Source organism: Camelus dromedarius, chromosome 15, assembly GCF_036321535.1.
Source record: "Camelus dromedarius isolate mCamDro1 chromosome 15, mCamDro1.pat, whole genome shotgun sequence".
In the NCBI taxonomy this organism is placed as follows: Eukaryota; Metazoa; Chordata; class Mammalia; order Artiodactyla; family Camelidae; genus Camelus; species Camelus dromedarius.
In genome coordinates, this window is record NC_087450.1 from 22,503,263 (window position 1) to 22,525,168 (window position 21,906).

The following is a 21,906-nucleotide window of genomic DNA, read 5'->3' on the forward strand; positions in this document are numbered from 1 at the left end:
GGGGGGAACAAACAGGAATGTGTTAGAGTCTTAAAGTGAACATTAGAAACTAAACTTTCATCTTCTTTGATTATGTGGTAGAAAGGGTTAAAATTCTCTATGTAGATAACTGAAGTTTTATTATATAAGATGACCTTAGGAACTGTCATCTCCCTTGAATTTATACAAAGAATTCAAAGTAAAGGTTTTCTAGGTTACACTTCTTTTTTCAACCCTTTGTCCTGTCAGCTCAGTCCTTGATATCTTCATCTGCCGACATGCCCAGATGTGCAGTGAATGTTGATTTGAGCTGGCCCCTCAACCCCTCCCTGCTGGTGTCATTAAAACCAGGGAGGCAGCGGCTCCCCTGGCATCTTTGGCACGGCTTGGCTTTACACTGTGGACTAAATTATTGATGAAGAGCACTTCTGTCGCAGTGTGTTTTACCCACCTTTAAATGAAACAGTGTGGATTGAGCTGTCACTGCCTCCTCACTCCCTGCAACTTCTACATGACATTTATGATGTGGTTCAGATTGCACCGAAGCAATTAATTTCCAGTGGAGTCTGCACTCAGAATGAAGATCCCTGACAATTACCGAGGGCTGGCTTCTCAATGAGCACATGACACACTCATCAATACTGTACACAAAAGAAAAACATCAAAATATATGTAAAAGAGTCTCTGGGATTTGTGATCCTTTGCCCCTCCTCAAATCCTGTTCTGGATTCCAGGACTTTGCTTTTCTGGTGTGCATTTGGTTCTCCTGTGTATTTTTCTAAAAAGATGGGTGGACTTACCTTCCCAGTGTGTATTTTACAGACGCCTGCCAAAATATTATAAAATTTTTTTGGCTACAATATATGTTTATTCTAGATGGAGTTTTTGTCTACTTGTTTTTGCCAGTAAAATATTCTTTGATGTTTGCATTCAGTTCCTCCAGTGATTGTGGGACCCTGATGTGTTTTTTGATTCATCCAATGAATGAAACAAGCAGCATATGTGTGCATATATGTGTGTCTCTGTATATGTATCTATGTACTTAAGTCTGTATATGCATATGTGTGTGTGTATATATGCATATTTTTCACAGGATACAATAAATATCTCCATGTATGTGAAACTTAATATTTGATCAGTTATAAAAGGTTGTTTTGCCTATTTCTTTTAAAAAATTATAAAAATTCAGATTAACCTGGGGTAAAACAGTCTTCATTATTTAAAATTTTATAAGACATGCGGCATTAATATTTTTGAGAACGTGGGATGACATCAATCTAGAATAGTCATATAATTTTAAAAATCCTTAAAAGGATTTTCATGAAAAGATTTTAAAATATTTGTAATTAGCCTATCTATTCTTCTGAAGGCTTGACTTAAATTCTCTTAAATATCTCTCCTGGCCTCCTGTTTGCAATATCAATTCCTGTAGTCAACTTTTTCCTCATAGGTAGACTTCTGTTTTGTCCAAACTGCCTCATACGCTGCAAAGGTGTATTGTGAATTAATGAGTTTTTAATTTTTGACTTAGTTCTTATTGAAATACCAGTGCTTCCAAGCCAGCAGTTAAAACGTAACAGCAAAGGGGAGTCACTTCGTGCTGAGATGCTTCTCGGAAGCAGCTGCATCAGTGTTTATTGCAAAGGCACCATTTAGCTAGGCATTAAGGAGTGAGGACTTCCAGTGGTAAACTTCACACAGGATTCAGGAAACAGTTTGTGTACTAGGAGATTGTAGTTTGACAGGATATATAACGTGTCAACCAGATAATTGAGAATGACTCCAAGAAGCAACACTACAACCTTAATGAAAATCCAGCTACGGGTCAAAAGGCATTTTATATGCCATTATTCACCCTCATGTGCCCCTGTCCTCAGTACATACACACTTCCAACATTTGTCTGGTGAGGTGGACCAAAGGATGGGAGAATAAAGAATATTTGCTGCATTTTCCTAACTCAAATCTGATGTTTGCCAGCCCTGTTGAAATCAAGATATATAGAAGATGAAATATCTCTTAGAATTCAGAATTTGATCTCATTCTTCTTTAAGGCTATTTATCGTACGAAATCACCCTTTCTGTACTTCAAGAGATGATGGTTCAACAAGATAGATTTCAATACAGAAATCCCATTTTGGTATTACCTGCTCTTGCAGCCAAAATAATATGTACGTTTCAGACAAAGAAGAATATAGTCTATTTTTAGCCTATCATTTGGTCCAAACTTACACATCAAAAACAAACAAACAAACCCCAGATTCTTTTGATCAAGATGTTTGGGGCACACCAGTGCATATACTCATACATGTACATACACAAATGAACTGATAACGGCAGTGCCCTTCAGAGATCTTTTGAGTAAATTGTACCCTTTTTCACCTAAGAGATGTATGAGAAGATTTCGAGACATTGGAAAAAATTTTAATTATGATCTATCTAAAAATTAATAATAATGCTACATTTTTTATAGCACTTACTGTATTTAGTAGCCACCTTACAATGGCATTATCTCCTTGACTCCTCACAGCAACTTTTGAGACACTCATCATTCTCACTTGATAAGTGAAGAAAGCAAGAGTGTCTTCAAGGTTATATGATTTCTCTAAGGGCACAGAGCCAGTTGGTAGCAGGGTCAGGATGCTCTCCTAGGTCTGCCTGACATCAAAGTCCAACCTCTTATTGGTTTACTATATTTGATTCTTTGGTGGGTAAAATTTACTCTTTGTTTTATGTGTCTTAATTTCTAAAATTAGTTTTACTTATGCAGAAAAAATTCAGTTCAGCTAGGCCAGTCACCAGTTCCATTTTAGTCTTTTTAGTTTGAATCTGGGGTCCATTCTTTGCCTTTCTCATATATTACAGGCAGTGGTGACCCTTTCCCTACTACCAACGGATAGATGAAAATGTAATTAGTTGACACTTGCAAAACTGCACAGTGCACACTTCAATGTGTTTGCTAGAGCTTTTTGATTTAGAGAAAAATGAAAGCAAAAAGTAGTAAGCTTAGATTATGTGGTTAGTTATATAAATGATTTACACTAAAATCCCACCATTATTTAATATTCAGCCAACCAAACAAACTCTTTTACTCTGTATCTCCAATCAGTCATGGACCTATAAGACTTTCACTTTTCCTTCTCATTTAATAATTCCTTCTACCCACATTGTATCTCTTTGGCTCACTTATTTTGGATCCCAGTATCAGACAACTGAAATTTTCCAAAATGATGTTCCCATGGTTTTCTAAAATGAATTTGGTAGAGAATTTGGGCCATCCAGTGAATCATCTTCACACTTGTGCTTCTCATTGGCCCACAGCCATTGAGTTATGAATGGAATCTTTTCTCAATAGAAGGAGTTGTTAATATGAAGAATAAGTGAATGAATTTACTTGTTACAGGTAGAATGTCTGTCTATTTTAAGGAATGTAATATCTGTAAAAACAAAATCCTCATAGATAAAGCAGTGTGATACAGTGGAAAGAGATGGAATCTGAGTTTGAAGACTGAATTTAAATCAGAGATATTTTACTTACTAGCGCGATACTTCCGAGCAAATCAGATAACATCTGACATTGTTACACCATCTGTCAAATGGGGATAATTTCACCTGACATTACCACTTCTTAGGTTATTAGAGTTTCAGTAGCCAAGATATGGAAACAAGCTAAGTGTCCATTGATGGATGAACAGATAAAGAAAATGTGGAATGTATGTGTATATGTGTGTGTGTTTGTACAATGGAATCTTATTTAGTCATAAAAAATCTTTCCGTTTGTATCAACATGGGTGTACCTGGAGGCTATGATGCTAGGTGAAATAAGTCAGTCAGAGAAAGACAAATACTGTGTGATCTCTCTTATATGTGGAATCTAAACAAAAACCAAAACAAATTCCCCCAAAAACTTTTTCAAGCTCATAGGTACAGAGAACAAAGAGATTGGTGGTTTACAGAGATGGGGGCCAAGGGGGTGGGAGATATGGGTAGAGGGAGTCTTAAAAAAGTGAATTTTTTATATTAAATTAGAGGACATTGAATTGGAATCTAAATTTATGGAGTTTAGAGAACATGTTTTAATCCCAACAGCTAATTTCCAACAGTAATAAGTAACTAAACATGTAAGTTGGAAAGTTTTTCTACATATAAGAAAAAATATAAAAGTAAGTTAACCCTTTTCTGTGCAGCTTTAATTAGAGGAAAGAAAGTAATAGAAAGATGAGAAAAGATGTCCAATAATATTATTCTGGTATATCTAGTGCTTCGTTGTATGCTTCATCACTTTGAAGTCGTTTAATCTCACTTATCTTTAATTCCCTTAAAAAGTGGGGATAATGTGTGTGGAAAACATTTTCAATGGTAAGCTGTCAGACAGGTATCAAATCACCATTACTAGAACTCTTTCATATGCATTGTACAAAATATATCCATCTATAACATCAAGCTAAAATAAGGAGGAAGTTGGACCAGTTTAGGATTGTGTTTAGCATTGTAACAGAAAATTCAAATTAGATTGACTCAGGAAAGATAGAATTTATATTAAAGAAGAGCAGAAGTTGTAGTCCAAGGTAGTTATAGTGTCTCCATCCCATCTTCAGGGATCCAGTCTCCTTCTGTCTTTCTGCTCTGTCATCTTTAGCTCATGGCTTCAGGCCTCAATGTCACCTTACACCCTACCATTGACTGTTAGAGGTCTAATCATTACCTCTGTGTTCCAGGCAGGAAGTAGGAGAAAGAGGGGCAAAGGGCCAAAAGGGCCAAAATGTTGGACTAAGGGAAGGTCAAAAAGCTAGCCCTTTATAAACGATGTTCCTAGAGCACCACCCCATGCTTGCTGCCTGTAATTCATGGTGAGGCTGGGAAATGTTTTCTTCTAGCTGGGTAGATTCTGGAGTTCGTTTGGTGAATGACAAGGGAGATCATGGGTATCGCGTAGGCAACCAGTTTCCTATGCTTTAGGACTATATGTGATTTGGGTTATCTCTGTCATAGACGATGTGGACTACAGTTCAAAGTCCATAGTTATTTGACATAATGGTGGTGATTTTAAAAAAAACTGGTAATAATTTTAGCCTATTGAATCCCCTTTGCCCTAAACATTTCCAGCCTGAATTTTTTTCCAGTTACTGTTTGTAATTTTACTGAGAATGCTTTGTGTAGAAAAATTGCATTTATGTCTTTTATTAGGTTATCTTGGTTACACTATAATAATGTTTGAATTAGGGTAATAAAGGTGCATTATGAAGTAAGAATCACCCCTTCTTCAGTTTTTTAGAAAATGATACAGATTTTTAAGAACGAGTTTTAATGTGGGATATTTGGGTAGTTCTTTCAGCCTTTGAAGAAGCCTGTGGTTGCTAGTAACTTTACCTGAACTTACTCTCTCAAAAGTGATTTCAGAAAAACCTTTAGAAACTCCGCCAAATAAAATGAGTCAATACAGATCAATGAATTAATGCATGTAAATCAGTTTGAACAGTGTTTTGCTAAAAGTAACTTCTTCATGGCAGTAGCTTTATGTTGCATTAGTTTTAGTGTTAAAATGGCATTTACTAATAAATATAATGATGCTTTTTAAAGAGAAGGGGTTAAAAAAAGATGGAAGGAAATACTTTCTCCTTCTGGGCTTCACAGGATAGAAAAACATTGATCAATCTATACCTTATTTGATAATGAAGTTTCAAAAAAGAGCATTCAATCTATTTCCCCCTACCCCATTCTCCAAATTAAAAAAAAATCAATATCCTTACTGCATGGAGATATAATTAGGTAATGTGTAGAGAGCATAATTCTCCTTGTAGCATACATAATGGATATTGCCATGTTTTTTGTTTGTCCAATATGTGAAGCTCCAGCCTCCATAGATTGAATTCCTCCTCTCTGTGAGTCTTAGTGGGCAGAATCTCACTTCTCACTGAAGACACTTGTAAGGTCCAGCATCTCCCCATTCTTAGTGACATGTCTGAGGTGCCACCAACTGGATGCTCTAACCTGGGATTTTGAATCTGGGTGATGACATAAAGATATTGAGCCTGTTGGGGGCCTGACCATGGTGCTGGAGTGAAGTCAAGACCACCCCTGTAGTGTGACATGGTGGTGGTCTCTGATGACCTGCCCACCTACCTCTTATGGTTCCTATAGACTTTGCCCAGTAATTCTTTAATTGGCCCATCAATTCCATGAGCCTCCACATATCCTTCTAATAAATTCATTTTTGCTTTACATTAACCAAAGCTGACTTCTATTACTTCCAACTGATCAACATGCACCAAACTCTTGAGAACGAGAAATACTAAAAATGTAGGAAACATGAGAAATGAGAGCTTCTTTTTGAGTGGACACTATAATTCAGTGAAATGGGGAAATATTAGAAGTAATAACTCTGCATTCATTTTTCTCATCTTTTTCTGATTATACTTTTAGAAACTGTGAAGGGCACCCATAGTTTGGAAGTCCCCTTTTTACTGAATTGCTTGGCATATTGAAAATGTCATTTTCTCTGGTGTATTCAGGCAAACCCAAAGGATCTACATTTGTTTTATAAGTATTGTGGGAAAAAGCCCCAAATAAATATTTCCTTTCAATTCTACAGGTAATGTGGTCAATGTTCATAATATGTGTGTCTTCTTTGCTATGAGAAAAAGAAATAAGCTTTGGGTAGTCTAAATGTTGAAACTTCTATTTTTGAGAATTAGAAAAGAACAGCTTTTTTGCTTTGCCAGGCAAAGGGAGTCAGAGTAGACTAATGCCTTAAAGACTGTGAGACTGTAACCCCCTTGAACCTTCTTTTAATGACAGACTTTTCTGCTCAGAATGGAGGCAAGTATTTTTTTGTTGTTATTGTTGTTGTTGTTGCTGCTGTTGTGTTTTGTTTTGTTTTGTTTGTCATCCTGGCTGATTTTTCACTTTTGCGTGCTTTCTACAGGACAGCCGAGAGAGATTATTTTAGCACTAATTAATGTCAAACAGGCAAGTTGAACCAAATGCCTGAAGAATTTAGAGAATCATTCATTTGCTCTTAGAAAACGTAACAAAATCTAGAAACATGTAGATAGCATTATTATACTAATAAATATATAAGGGAATTTTCTTATTTAATCCAAATCAGTATATTTAAAACAACTAGGATTAAGCTCCCTTCCAGACAACATCTCCATTACCTTGATGTGTTGGTAGCTGCAAAGAGTTACGTGTGAAATATTACCTGTGAGGGAAGCACTGTACTTTCATAGACCTCTGTTGTCTCTGAGCAAGTGACCACAAGGGAGGAAGAGGGGACATGTGTCATATATGCAGAGCCAAGGTATAGAAGATTTATGACCTAGTGCATATTTAGATATAGTAGTGTTCTTGACTAACCTGGCAAACTGTCCTTGAATATGTCTAAGGTTTCACATTTTAAAAAAATACTTCAAAGAGAGAAAGAGACAAACAGTTATATACATACTGTCTCTGAACAGTGGGGTAGCATCCTCTGAATTCACAAACATAATGACTGCTCGTCGTATTCTCTTGGGAGAGTGGGGTGGGAATTTCCATAGTTTGCTTTCGAGGCACTTTCAAAGCCATTTACTGCTGTAATTCATATACCATTGGCTTAAGAGACACATGTCTCTAATATCAGTAAGCGCCTGTGTAGTAGCTTTGCTGAATTAAGGAAAAGAAGAAAATAGAATACAAAAGACAAGAAAACTTAGGGTCTCATTTGAGATGCGTCTTTGTACTTCGAAGTGCAGAATGATAGGACAGAGCGTCTGTTTGCTGCATCCTTTACCAGGGAGTTATGTGATATATCTTACCCTGACCTGTGTTTGTTATAATTTCAAGTTTCTTTCTGGTTTGATGCTGTAAAGTTCCCCCTGATTAGGAACAAGGTGAAGATGTTTTAGCGTTTCTCATCAAGGTGCTTGATTCTGAAGAGTTAATAGTTGATGGCTGGAGGAATTATTTTATTAAGAAATGAATGATGCAGAATGTTCTGGCAAAATGTCCTTTTTTTCTTCATGGATTCTGCCTACACTTTGCCATGGGTACCTACTGAGTAGTTCATTCCCTAGCACTAGCATTCTGCTGGTTGCAGCCTCTGTAGTGTGATACCGCTAGACTGGTATTTCTCCCTCTCTTGCTTCTCATGATCTTTTGATGGAGCTAATACTGCAAATAGTTTTGTTGATTTTATCCTTTGCAGATTTTTAAAACCCTGTGGCTTGTCCCTCCCACTTAGACCATTATCTAACTCTTGGGTTCAAAGAGTGAATTTTCTGAGGTATGCATTGACTTCCAAGTCTGCTCTGTACTGCGCTTAAATTGCTATTCTTGGAGACGGTCCATCTTCCAAACTCTAAGAATTTTTGGCACCATAGGAAACAAAGCCGAAAACCTTTGGAGTCATTCTTGGCTCTCCCTCTCATCCCCACATGCAGTCATTTGCTTTATCCTTTTGATTTCACCTTCTAATGCCTCACACATCCCACCGATGCTATTTGTTTGGAGCATTACAAATGCTCCTAACTGGAACCTTTGTATTTTTTTCTACTGACTCCAAAGCTTATTACTGCTAGATTGAGGTTCTTAAAACATAGAAAACATAGATCTTCTTCTCTTGATTCACTGATTAAAACAATTTATTACAGCCCCAAAGTCCCAGGTTTGTCTCCAGTTCTTCCCCTCCTGCTCCTGCCCTTGAGCTAATTGAGATACTTGATTTTCTCTGAACATTTTCTGTAATCTCCCACCTTTATGTTTTTATCCATGTTGTTAACCTCACACAAGAATGTTCTTTCTCTTCCTTGTTTCTCTTAAATATCTTAAGCCACCCTTTTGTCTTGACAATCCCAGGTAACTTGTAACCTCTTTCAGGAAGGCTTCCTGTCCACCTTCACCTCCTTCTCTGGATTCCCGCGGGTTTTGTCACTAACAAGCCTATGCCGTCTGCTCTTGTCTCAGAGGGGTTTGCGTGCTTCTCATCTTCTTTCCTCTATTGTGACCTCTTCAAAGGCAAGAACTCCTTTTTCTTGTGTTTGTCTCTCCTACGTTTTCTAACTTGATGCATTTCATATTGTAGGAGCTGAGATATTCATTAGATAGAATTTTTGATGATCCAGGGAAAAAAGCACATTCTTTTAAAGTCACTTGACCTAATGTTAACATAAACCTCTATGACTACTTTGTTTATTTTATGAGAATAGGTTTTCCATGAGGTCCCATCAGGCAAAAGTATTTGAAATAAAGCAAAAATATTAGACAACAGAGTCTGTTGTGGATTCAGTTTCTGTCACATGCATATACCTAATGGTGCCCTTAGGTTATCTCTACTTGTGACCTACAAACCAGAATATAGCATGGTCCTTATAATAATTTTGATCACTTTTTTGATAGCAGAGACTTTGTTATGGGACCATGTAGATTAAAAATGCTTTCTCACATATCACACACATTTTCCCCCTGTCTTTTGGAGGAAGAGTTGTTCCTGTGTCTTCCCATGATTAATGCCACCATCTGTGCATTTAAAAACCGAACCAAACCAAACCGCATTCCTTCTGTCTGTTCTGAGACTTAGCACCATAAAGTCTTTCTTCTCTCACTAGTTTTAAATTCTTCCCCGTCCACTGTTTCCTTCCAGCGCCCCCCCCCCCCCCAAATGTGCTCAAGCTTTTACTTCAACCACAGTTTCCCTTGGTTACTATCATACTTTTGTTTCTTCCAGTGCCACCAAACTTCCTGAAGACCAAGTCTATCCTGGTTCCTCCAGTTCAGCATTTGTTCACTATGGTCAGGTTCTACGTTATCTCCCCACTGATCCTTCTTTTGAAAAGATCTTTCACTTTGTATGTCTAGGCATCTCTTTTCATTTCCAACTCAAATTCTTTGTGTTATTTTGAGAAAACCAATCAACTCTTTCAGGAAATTCTTCTTCCTTCTGGAATACTACTTTCTCACGATCCTTTTCTTGCTCTTTTTTAGTTTTCCTTTAATATGTATGCAGCATTGACTAGGTGCACTGTGTTAGACACAATGAGGAAACAAAAGCATAGCCTGTAACTGTCTAAAATTTAGTCTCAGTAGACAGACAAGCTGTATATTATGCATAAAACATTATATAATAAAGTTTTATAGTTCAAAATAATTCTTATTTTGAATGGCTCTAATGTTTGAGCTATTATGCTAAGTGTCTTAACTGGTACTCCTTTATTCAGAGGTTCCTCCCTCAAATTTATGCTTCTTCTATAAGTAGTTGAATTTTTCTAAAATTCTAAAATATACTTCTAAAATGAGTTGAATTTTCTAAAAATATCATGGATCATAGTGTTCTTAAAAGTATTTTCAACGGTTCTTCGGTAGTGCCATAAAGTCAGACTGTTCAACAATATCACAGCTCTCTATATTCTTTTGATATGTCTCTAGTGTCCTTGGACTGCTTGCTGTTTCTTAAATGCCCATGAGGTATTTTGCTTGATGCCTTTTCACTGTATTATTTTCATTGCTGTGGAAGGCTGTCTCTAAACATGGCCCCAGTGATCCCTACCTCCTAGTGTTCATACCCTTGTATAACCCCCTCACCTGGGTGTGGGCTGGATTTAGTGAATTTATTATAATGAAAAGAATATGGCAGAACTTGCATGATGTCAACTCTGAGATTAGATTATAAATATTGACTTTCTGCCTCCGGTCAACTTGCTTTCTGTATTTGTCTCTGTCTCTCTTATATCTCTCACCCTGAGGTGCCTTGTCATAAGGTATCCCCATGGAAAGAACCACATAGCAGTGGACTAAGGCTAAGTAATATCCATGTGAATGATCTTGGAAGTGAAAACTTTCAGATGAGACTGCAGCTCCAGCCAACAGCTTGACTGCAGTCTAATGAGATACCTTGAGTCAGAGACATTGAACTAAACTGCACCCAGATTCCTAACGCACAGAAACTGTGAGATAATCAATGAAAGTTTGTTGCTTTAAGTCATGGAATTCTGAGATCATTTGTTATACTGCATTAGATAACTAATACATCTGCTTAAAACAGTCTTCCACCTTCTTTAGCTATTAATTGATTGATTTTTTTCCTCTTGCTGAAGGTTTGTAAAACCATAAAATGTAAACTTGTGGCTCTCTAAGGGATGTGTGCAGCCCCAACCCTGTCTTCTTGGGCACAGCAGCCTCATGTCTTCCTCATTGGATTACCTTGGTTCTCTCCACACACCCAGTGCAAACTCTGCCTGCTCACGACCTGCTGAAAATGTTTCCTTCTTCATCTGTACACCTATAATATTTAGTTGATGGCTTTCATTGTTCCTTATCACCTTCTTACTTGGTTACTGAGAAGATAAATATCTTTAAGGGTAGCAACTAGTTCATACGTTTCCATGGCTCCTACAAAACTTAGCACAATTCTCTGAACGTGGTAGGAGTTGATGTGTATCTGTTGAGCAAATACAATCATCAAAATAAGTGTCCAGGGTAATAATTGTCATAGAATGAATAATCATTTCAAATGTGCTGGTAAAGGTTTTTTTTTAAAAAATGATAGAGAAGGGTAGCAGGGTCACATTGGATGGATGAAATTGCACAGAGACTGGAAAACACAGAGCTTGTGAGACCGGTTAACAACTGGGCAGTAGGCAACAAGAGTTCTGCTGGATGTTTCAGCTTTAGATACAAGAGCTTGTACTCCTATGTTCTCCATGAGGCAGACACATGGGAAAATGTGGGCCAGCTGACCTAATATAGCACATAGTATATGTTTACTAAACATTTCAACTTGAAAATGTAAGCTGAGGAATGATTTTGTGGGTTTTAGCTGGTAAGCTTTAAGCTTTATAAGTAATTTGAAAGCCCCAAAAGCACTGGAGCAAGAATACAGCCCTGTTTAAGTGATTTAATTAGATTATGCAGTTAACAATCTATATAAGTAGATAGAGGGACTATGATGAATGAGAATAACTAGGAGTTAACTAGTTGAGTTCTGAACTTATAAACTGAATAGATCTTCAGCTTGGCATCCTATTTCTAAAATCCGAGTAAGGTCTCTTAAACAATAGACTCTTTTGAAATGTATCATTAAAATACAGAATTTTAAATCACTTGATCCTTATAACTACCACTGAATTCCTTGGGTAGGCCTAAGGAGACAGCTGTTTTACTTCTACACTCTTCCTTTTAGAAGGGAGATGATAAATTGATAATTCCAATCTTTTTATTGTTGGCCAATAAGCCTGTAGAGGTTGCATGTACAATGGGAAATACATACATGAGACCAGCTGAAACCTGACACAATACTTACGCCCTATGATAAGCCTTTTGAAAACTCATAGTATCATGAAGTCTTTGAGAGATCACAGGTTGTCAGGATGTTATAGAGTGGAAGGATTCATTGAAAATAATCCTGTATTGAGATTTTGCATGATACAAGGGGGAAGCTATTCCAGATGATCACAGTCTATGATGTCATGGAGTTTGCCATCGAGTAGGAAAGGACTGGGGACAACCAATTGGATTTATCTAATTCTTGGTTTCAGTAGCCCATAACGTGGGGATAAACTTTAGTCAAAAGTTCTATCAGCTGTAATATTTCCCTGATGCTTCCAATAATGAGGACAACGAGGAAGAGAAATACACAGGCAAAAGATGAAAGAGAGTGAGGAGTGGATAAAGGACAACTAGAGAGATGACATGAAAATGAGAAACAGGTGCCTAACGCACAGGAGGGGAGACGAACAAAGACAAGGTCCAAGTGTGAGAGTGACAGGGACCCATGTGGACCCAAGGGCAAGAACAGAATGAAAAAAAACAGTAGAAAATATAACCATTGAAAAAATGAGCCAGACAGAAGGAGGAACGAACTGATCCATGATTAAAAGAAGGAAATGAAAGTAAAGGGTGAAAGGAGAAGAGACTATCTTTAGTGTTTAAATAGTACTTTCCCTTTTCAGAAAGCTTTATAAATGTTAACTAATTAACCCTCATTCCAGTCCTGGGCATAAGCATTATTATCATAGTTATTATTACTAATAAATGAATGTAAAAGGGGTCAGAACGGGTTAGACACACAAAGCTTTAAAATTTTATCCATGTATTTTATTTCTCTGACATGAAAGTGGTAGCTGGAAGGAAAGTTTTGTTTCAAATTCTTGCAAATCCATTGTTGCTAGATGAGAGCAGCATTTATTTTTCTTCCCTCCTCTTCATGACCTTAGGCCAAAGCATCTGAAGATTTAGTCTCTGCATCTGGCTATCAATAATTCTTCACCTGCAACGCATCTTTGATGATGGGACCCAACAAAGAGCTTTGAGTTCAGGACTTTTGATTGACAGGATTATTAGTGGTATTATTGCTAAGAACAATGTGTAACTAACTTCTCCTGAATACAGTTGAATTACAACATGGCAGTAGAAACCAGTTGCACGGTTTGTGGTAGCCACACAACCTGCATGGGGTTTGTTTTGGACCCTTTCATTTTGATCCCACTGAGACAGGATGGGAACTCTTCATTCAGGAACAGTTTTCAGTTGTTTCGGCTTGCTAATCACACTCTTGCTTTTCTGGAGGGAAAATATTAGAAAACGGATTGAATAAATCTTTGCATGTACATAGTGGAATTCACTTTTTATTCCAGTTAGTGTGAGCAAACAATCCCATGCCTATAATAATGTAAATTTTGCTTTCATTATGATCCTGCCTTCACACGCTAATTACACTGCAGATACAAAGTCTGTCGACTTTCCTTCTCTAGAGCGATAAAGGAGACTGCTGGGTAAAAAAGAGCCACCAGTCATGTTTATTTCAGGGAATCATCAGCCTCTTGCAAAATCGCCCGTGTTTGAAACGTGAATTTCAACATGGATTTAGGTAACAGTAAAATAAAAATGTGACGGTGATGATGTATATATATTTGGAGGAGGGGCGCCAATAAAGTGTACGTTTGAGGTCAAAACTGTTTGACTCTCCATACTTCAGTTTCACTCCCACCTCTATTTCTTAGCCAAATGTATTTCATACAGATTGATTTTCTTCTGCCTTGGTGCACAGTACTTGCCATTCAGTTCTTAACATAGAATTCCCTAATCTTCACATAGTGCTCTTCAAAAACACTTGCAGTTGTAAATTCACCATGTAAAAAAATTATTGTGTAATTCATTATGCTCTTCTTCTTCACTATCTCTTCAATGTGAAGCAAATCAGACAAATATTCCATTTACTGAATTTGAAAGGTAAAGATGCGTTATTAACTAATTGGCCACTTAATTTAGGTAAGAATATCTTTATCTGTTTTTATATATCTTTAGGATCTCCTTGAGACATTTTACACAATTTTTAAATTACAAAAAAGAAAACCTTCTACCTTCACTAGTACCATATTCTTTTACTCTAAAATAATAAAACAAATATGTCAAGGTTAATAAAATAAAACTGTAAATGCGTTTCATGTATTCCCACAAAATTAAGATTATTCTAGAGATGATCATCACTTGAAATCATATATACTGGATCCTGCAAACTTTATCAAGGAATTTTGTTAATTTCAAAACTTAGTTCTCTCGGCTTCTTAATGTATGTGTTTTATTTCACTTGGTTTCAAGATCATCACCTTCGTAGTTTTCTAGATGTTACCAGAGACAGCACTGAAAATTTATAATTATACTCAAATAATTATAATTTTTAAATGTGTAAAGTTCCTCCTTTCAGGATGTGATAGGAAAGCAGGATGATCCCCTTTTTCTCTGTTAGTGCCAAGTGTTTATGTGTGTGTGTATGTATAGGCTGAGAAGTGAAAAAAATAATTGTGGTTAAATAACTCTTCATGATTTCTTTATGTTAATATCCTCACAGAATCACTGTGATCCCAGAAAGTCTTGTTCATATTCAATAAACTTTCCTAAAACAATTTATTATAAAAAAGTGGTTTCAGAGTTTGTATTTTATGCTTGTCCCTTTTTAAAGAAAATACATACATAAGATAAATTATATGTGTGTATATACATATACATATATTAGTTTATATATATGAGAGAGTGAGCATAATTTTGTGGGTCTGTTGTGTCCACCAAGAATACATAATCTTTGTAAAGTATAAATCAATGTGTATGATAGTTAGAAGGAAATTTGAAATGCCAAACTGCATGATACCCCATTATAGAATTTGAGAGAAGAAAAGGTAAAGGTTAGATTGATGTAGTCTCTCAAGGCATCCCAGAGGAGCTACACCCACAATTTTAGTCACATGATATTTTAATAAATACTGGAAATAATGCTTTTTAAAATAGCACATGCATATAGAACCAGTAAACCGAACTGTTTCCTGTGTCATAAGCAGTAGACAGCCTCTGCAAACATGCCTACCTGAGAGGGCAGGACATTTCCTGTGTAGTCTTGGTGCGGTAGGTAACAGATCTGTGTCTTACTAAACTGACTGAGTATGTTTAGCTTAGGAAGCTGCTTTGGGAACAATCTCTGTAGTTCTACACATTCCAGAACTTTGCACAATGTCTTTTCTTCCAAAATCTTATTTAATGAGATGTGAATCAGAAAGTCTATTTTGATTAAAAAAATCACTAAATCTGAGAATCTCTGTTAAAAAAAAAAAAGGACAGTAGGGTAAGAGATGTTGGTACCATAATTAGTTAATTAGAGAGTTTATTTTTTAAATATATCTCCAAATATCTTATGAAAACTTAAAGACGAACCTCAGGATTTATATTTGAATGAAACTTGAAGTATATTTATTTTTTTCCAGAGAGGAAAAGAGCAGATATATCATTAATGATATTTTCCAAATAATACTAATGAAATGAAATTAGTGAAAGTCAGTTGACCTCTACTTTAAAAAGTAGTAAATAAGACCAAGAAGTCTGCGTTTACTTTCATTTAAGAGGATACAAGCATATCATGACCTGTCATGGAAAATAAGGTGATACCTTCTTGATGTTATAATTTTTCCTAATTCAAAAATTGAGCATTAAAGACAGAATAACAGTGCTGTATATAATACAGAACAAATGATTTTGCAGGAATGAAGAGGTGGGTTTACAATTGTTTGTTTAGTCTTGAGTTGCCATCCCCAGCAAAGAAGGAACTCTCACCATGACATTTCTAGAATTAGGTCTTCTAAACTGGTGTGATAAATGGAAATATTTTTCTCTCCTGAAAGAATATGAAAGGTGCTCTTTCCCCGGCAAGAATATGGAAACTTGAAATGTACTATTTTTTCCCAGCAAGCAACCATCTATCATTATGCAGCTTCAGACTAAAAAGTCTTATTCTGAATATCAATTCCTGGAGACTGTGTAACTCTCAATTATGGAATCTGAAACTGCTGGGTCCACAATGATAACGGAACACACTGTTTGAAAGACCACAGTTTGTTTGCAACTGATCAATATACTGTTTGGGAAGAAACCTCGATGTGCCGTGTGATTTAGAGAGCCTCCTACATAAAGATTCTACACAAATCTCAAGTCAGGTTGTTGTCAGTTTTCCTTTGGCCTGTCTGTCCATTTTTCAGAGACACCCAAACATTTTCTGAATAGATAGAAGACTTTTCTGGAGTTTTCAGGAAAAAGGGCGATCATTTGTGGCTAAATATATCTACTCTCTGCTCCTCCATGCAGCTTGCTGACATTGTGTGTCCTGTCCTGAAACGGAGACTTATATGAAGACTTTGAACATCTCGCAGGCCAGGAGCATGCACGTGCTTTAACTGTAAGTAACATTTGTCAAGCCTGAGTTTTAGAAAGTTTGCATACCATTTAACTCATTGTTTTAGTCAAAAGGAGAATGTCCTGCTTACTGTGCATCCAGGGTTGTTGTTGAAATATGAGTACTCAGTATGAATCCAGATTGTTCCTATTTTTTTAAGATGGTTTCTTTTAAAATTTTTCTGTCTGAGAATATGGAAGTTCAGAGAAGTGAAGTAAAATACTCTAGGTAACATACTTAAGAAAGTACCACAGCCATGGTTCGAACCTGGTTTTGATCATTTGAAGGCCCATTGGAGGGGCCTTGCTATCAAGACACATAAGGCCCAGTGCCCAGTGTGAGCTAATCATCTGTTATATATTCCACACGCATCTTTTGTGAAGCGTGTTAAGTCGCTGAAAGAAGGACATGATGAGTTTCCATCAATGTAAATTTCACCAGTTTTGCCAAAGCCACAGAAGCAAGGTGACTTTGATGGCGTTTTCGTTCACATAGATTCAAATCTGAATGGTTGTTTAATTTCCTTGTGATGCTTGGCTGATCTGGAAAGAATGCATATCATGTTGCTGAGGGAGTTTGGATGACAAAAACAGGGTGAGGATGAGGGGGAAAGACCAGGGAGAGCTGGAAACAGAGAAAAGGAAGTCCTCACTGCATGCCCTTGGAGAGAATCACCTGGGCTCCTAAGCAATATGAATGGAATGAAGAGAATTTGACCAAAAAAATTAATTTTTTTATTTGGGTTTTTCCCTTACTTAAATTAGGGCCACCTGAATGGCTGACTGAATAAGGGGTCAAGGAGAAAAGGGTGGCAACATTACGAAACCTTTTCTCTTTATTACATTCTTAGGTGGTTTTGCAGTTTCTCAGCACACCTCATTAGGAGGTAGCAAAGTTGTGAGTTAGCCTCAGAAATTTCTACACATACCCATTTGAAGGAAGATGACTGTTTATTTGGGCAAAGCTCCTGGGGTCACTGCTTTTGTATGTGTTGCCTAAACCTGTGCTGACAGGGCACCGTGAGCCCTCGGGGCCGACCCCCTCGACCTGTGTGACTTTTACTGAGACCGGGTGGGAATGCTGAATGCTCGGCCAGGCTGCTGGCTCGAAGCTACTTGGCCGTAACTTAATATTCCTTAGCGAAGCTTGTTTTGGGCTTATGAACCGTGGGAGGGCTCGGTTGCTCCTTCACAATTCCAGCCACAGACATTTTCAACCCTCCTTGGAACACAAGAAGGGTGGAGGAGGTGGTGAGGCCTGAGGCAGCCTGCTGTCTGGTGAGCCGCACAATTTCCCTTCACCAAGACTCCAGTTACTCCTTTTGAGTGTGCGGGTCATTCTCAGGGAATGGAAATATGTTTTCAGTGGAATTTGGTTGTGTGAACTGCTGGCCTGGAGTTCACGCATCTCTGAGGCCAGGTAGGTAAAGCGTCTGTCTCTCGTGGAGTCGGAGCGCCCTCTGCTGCCCTGGAGAAGAAGGTGCACGTCCAGCCGGGCTCTTCTTGCCAGCCCTTTCCTCCAGGTACCCAACACCTCCAGAATGCTCCCTTAGAAAACCAGCTGCCCTCAGTGGATCACTAAGCATCTGGTCTCACTCAACTGTGGGGCCTTTGGCTTTTTCAAGGAAATTTCATTGAGGCTGAGCATGCAGCCAGGCTAGAACCCACGTGGAAGGTCGCTTTTCCTGGTCATGAGGTGTGACATAAACAGCTGTTTCAAAATGATAGGTATTTGGCTTTTTTTTCACGACCGTAAGTGCCACCATGAAATATGTGTTTGTGCGTGTGATCAGACTTTCCCTAGATGTCTGGGAGGCTTCAATATTGTTATTTCAGATTTGGAGGTTTCTGCGTATTTCCTTTTGAAATGTGTTTTTACATTTAAAATAGATGTTGAAAAATGTTCTTTGTGGCAAATTCAAGTATATTTTAAAACTGTTTCTCGCTTTACTTTCTAATGTATTTTAACACTGTGCGGTGAAATGTCTTACTTTCATATGGTCCTATAATTTACAAGCACTTTCTCATCATCTCATTTAAGCATCACGGCGACCCCGTGATGTAGGCTACATAGTTCCCACTTTATAGACAGAAAATCAAGTCCAAAGTCATACCCAGTCATCCAAGTGGTCTCAGAGGTGAGAACTGTGTCGGCTTTTGTGCTGAGCTCTAGGATAAGAGTAATAGTGAACAGTTACTTAATGCCTCCCATTTGCGATCACTGTAGTTGTGTGTGTGTGTGTTAATGCATTGCTTATTTATTTTTCACATCAATCCAAAAGGTAGATACTATTATAGACGTCATTTGATAGATGTGGAAATAGAGGCTTTGAGAAGTTACTAATAACTAGTCAAATAGACAGTAGTGAAAAAGCTGGCTGTCAAACCCTGGTCCATTGACTCCAGGGCCCCTGATGTGTGGACAGTGTTTTGTGTAGAGAGAAATAAGACATAATCCCTGGCCTCAAGCAGTTTAGAGTAGTTTTTGTGTGTGTGTGGTAAAATATCCATAATATAAAATTTACCATTTTAACCATTTTTAGGTGTACATTTCAGCGGCATTAAGTACATTCACATTGTTGAGTAACCATCACTGCCATCCACCTCCAGCGCTTTTTCTTCCTCCCAAACTGAAACTCAGTACCCGTTAAACAATAACACCTATTCCCCTTTCTTCCAGTCGTTCGTAACCACCATTTTATTTTTTTTGTCTCTATGAATTAGACTATTCTAGGCACTTCATATAAGTGAAATTGCCCAGTATTTGTCCTCTCATGTCTAGATCATTTCACTTAGCGAAATGTCTTCAAAATTCATTCATATTGTAGCGTGTGTTAGAATTTCATTCATTTCTAAGGCTGAATGATTTTCCATTGTGTGGCTATGCCGCATTTTGTTGATCTAGTCACTCCTTGATGGACCTTTGGAATATTTTCTCCTTTTGACTGTTGTGAATAGCACTGCTATGACGCAAACATCTGTTTGCATTTCTGCTTTCAGTTACTTTGGGTATATACACGAAGTAGGGTTGCTGAATCATTTAGTAATACTATGTGTAATTTTTTGATGAACCACCGCTATTTTTTGCAGTGGCCACACCATTTAACATTCCCACCAACAAAGCACAGGGCTCTAATTTCTCCACATCCTTGCCAACCCTTGTTTTCTTCTTTTTCTTCTTTTTCTTCTTCTTCTCCTCCTCCTCTTCCTCCTCCTCCTCCTCCCCCGCTCCTCCTCCTTCTTGTCCTCCCTCTCCTTCTTCTTCTTTTTTTTTTGGATAGTACCCATTCCAATACCCATTTCAGTATATATGAGGTATCTCCTGTTTTTTATTTGCATTTTCCTAATGATTAGTGAAGTTCAGAATCTTTTCATGTGCTTATTGATCATCTATATATCTTCTGTGGAGAAATGTCGCTTCAAGTCCTTTAACTATTTCTTAATTGGGTTTTCTTTTGTTGTTAAGTTGCATGAGTTCTTTATATGTTCTGGATATTAATCCCTTATAATATATATGACGTGCAATTATTTTCTCTTTTACTCTGTTGATAGTGTCCTTTGATGCACAATTTTTGTTTTACATTTTGATGAAGTCTAATTTATCTTTTTTTTTTCTTTCATTGTCTGTGCTTTTGGTCTCAAATCCAAGAAACCCAATGTCATGAAACTTTTCTCCTGTATTTTCTTCTAAGGGTTTTATAGTTTTAGTTCTTTCATTTAGGTGTTTGATCTATTTGGAGTTAATTTTTGTATGTAATGTAAGTTAAACATTGAACTTCATTTTTTTCTCTTTTTTTTTGCATGGAGATAATCCGGTTTTCCTAACATTATTTGTTGAAAAGACTATCCTTTCCCATTGAGTGGTCTTGGCACACTTACTGAAAATAATTTGACCGTATATATGAGGGTTTATTTCTGAGCTCTCTACTCTATCCATTGGTCTACATGTCAGTCTTTATGGTGGTACTACATTGTATTGATTACTGCAGCTTTGTTTGAAGTTTTGGAATCTGAAAGTGTGCACCCTCCAATTTTGTTCATTTTCAAGCTTGACTATTTGAGATCCTTTGAGACTCCATGAGTTTTAGGTTGAATTTTTCTATTTATGCAAAAAAAATCATTGGGATTCTGATAGAGGTTGCATTGAATCTATAGATTTCTTTGAGCAGTACTGACATTTTAACACTCTTTGTCTCCTTGGGTAAGTTTATTCCTAAATATTTTATTCTTTTAGATGCTATCATAAATGAGACTGTTTTCTTAATTTTCTTTTTGTATTGTTCATTGTTAGGGTATAGAAATGCAGTTGATTTTTGCATGTTGGTTTTGTATCCTACGACAAGTTTGCAGTTTTTAACTTGAACCCAGATCTTTTAACACCATGTCCCATGTACTTCCTACTATTTTACTTTAGTCAACATATGAAAAATGACCATTAATTTCTACTACACAGAAATGTTCTTATAAAATGACAGTTTTTACCGAAATTTGTTCTCCCTTGAGTTTTTTCATGGAATTCATTCTGTCGGTAATTTACTTAATGAAAAAGAAAATCAATCTAATTTTCCTTGTTGATATGTAATACATAGAGCTGATGATCTGAATGACAAATTTGAATTTCCAAATACACAAATTATTCGATATTATATTGACACAGCTATAGTTCTCAGAGTTTTATCTGTACAAAGAAATTTAAAATATGTCCTTATTCATTGTATTCAAGAGTCCTAACAGTTGAACTATAATTTTCCAATTCAAGTGGACTTCAGGAATATAGTTTATGCTGTTTAATTGCCTGTTCAGCTAGATAATAGGCCCAGTACCAGTTTAAGAAACAGACAGCCTTAATATTTTGACTAGCATGTAACAAGAATGACACACACACAAAAACCATAAACCAATTTCACTTACAAATACAGATGCCAAAATGTGAAATGCAGGGTGATCAGATTCTAATTATTTTAAATAAAATCTATACCAAATACAGCCTAGTCTAGTAATTTAAGGATATGATCTATGATCATGATTCATCACATCATATGGTCATAAGGAAAAAAAAAAAACTTGTGAAAATTCTCCGATAAATGAAGAAGAGGCATTTATAAATGCAACATATACTTATGAATCAAAAAATACTTTCAATAAACTAGAAATATGATGCCTCTTTTACAGAATAAAAATGTGTGTTTAAAACTAACAGCCAATATCCACTTAGTAGAAAAGTCGGAAGAATGCTTTCT

At 36.9% G+C, this 21,906-nt stretch overlaps 1 long non-coding RNA gene across 1 annotated transcript in view; it reads left to right on the forward strand.

The window, feature by feature from the left end:
* The window catches only part of LOC105097232 (uncharacterized), a 474,053-nt gene that overhangs the window by 102,720 nt on the left and 349,427 nt on the right, over positions 1-21,906 (forward strand). The window contains exon 2 of the long non-coding RNA XR_837910.3: positions 16,580-16,670. This is a non-coding gene — a long non-coding RNA (uncharacterized LOC105097232). The remainder of the gene's footprint in view (positions 1-16,579; positions 16,671-21,906) is intronic.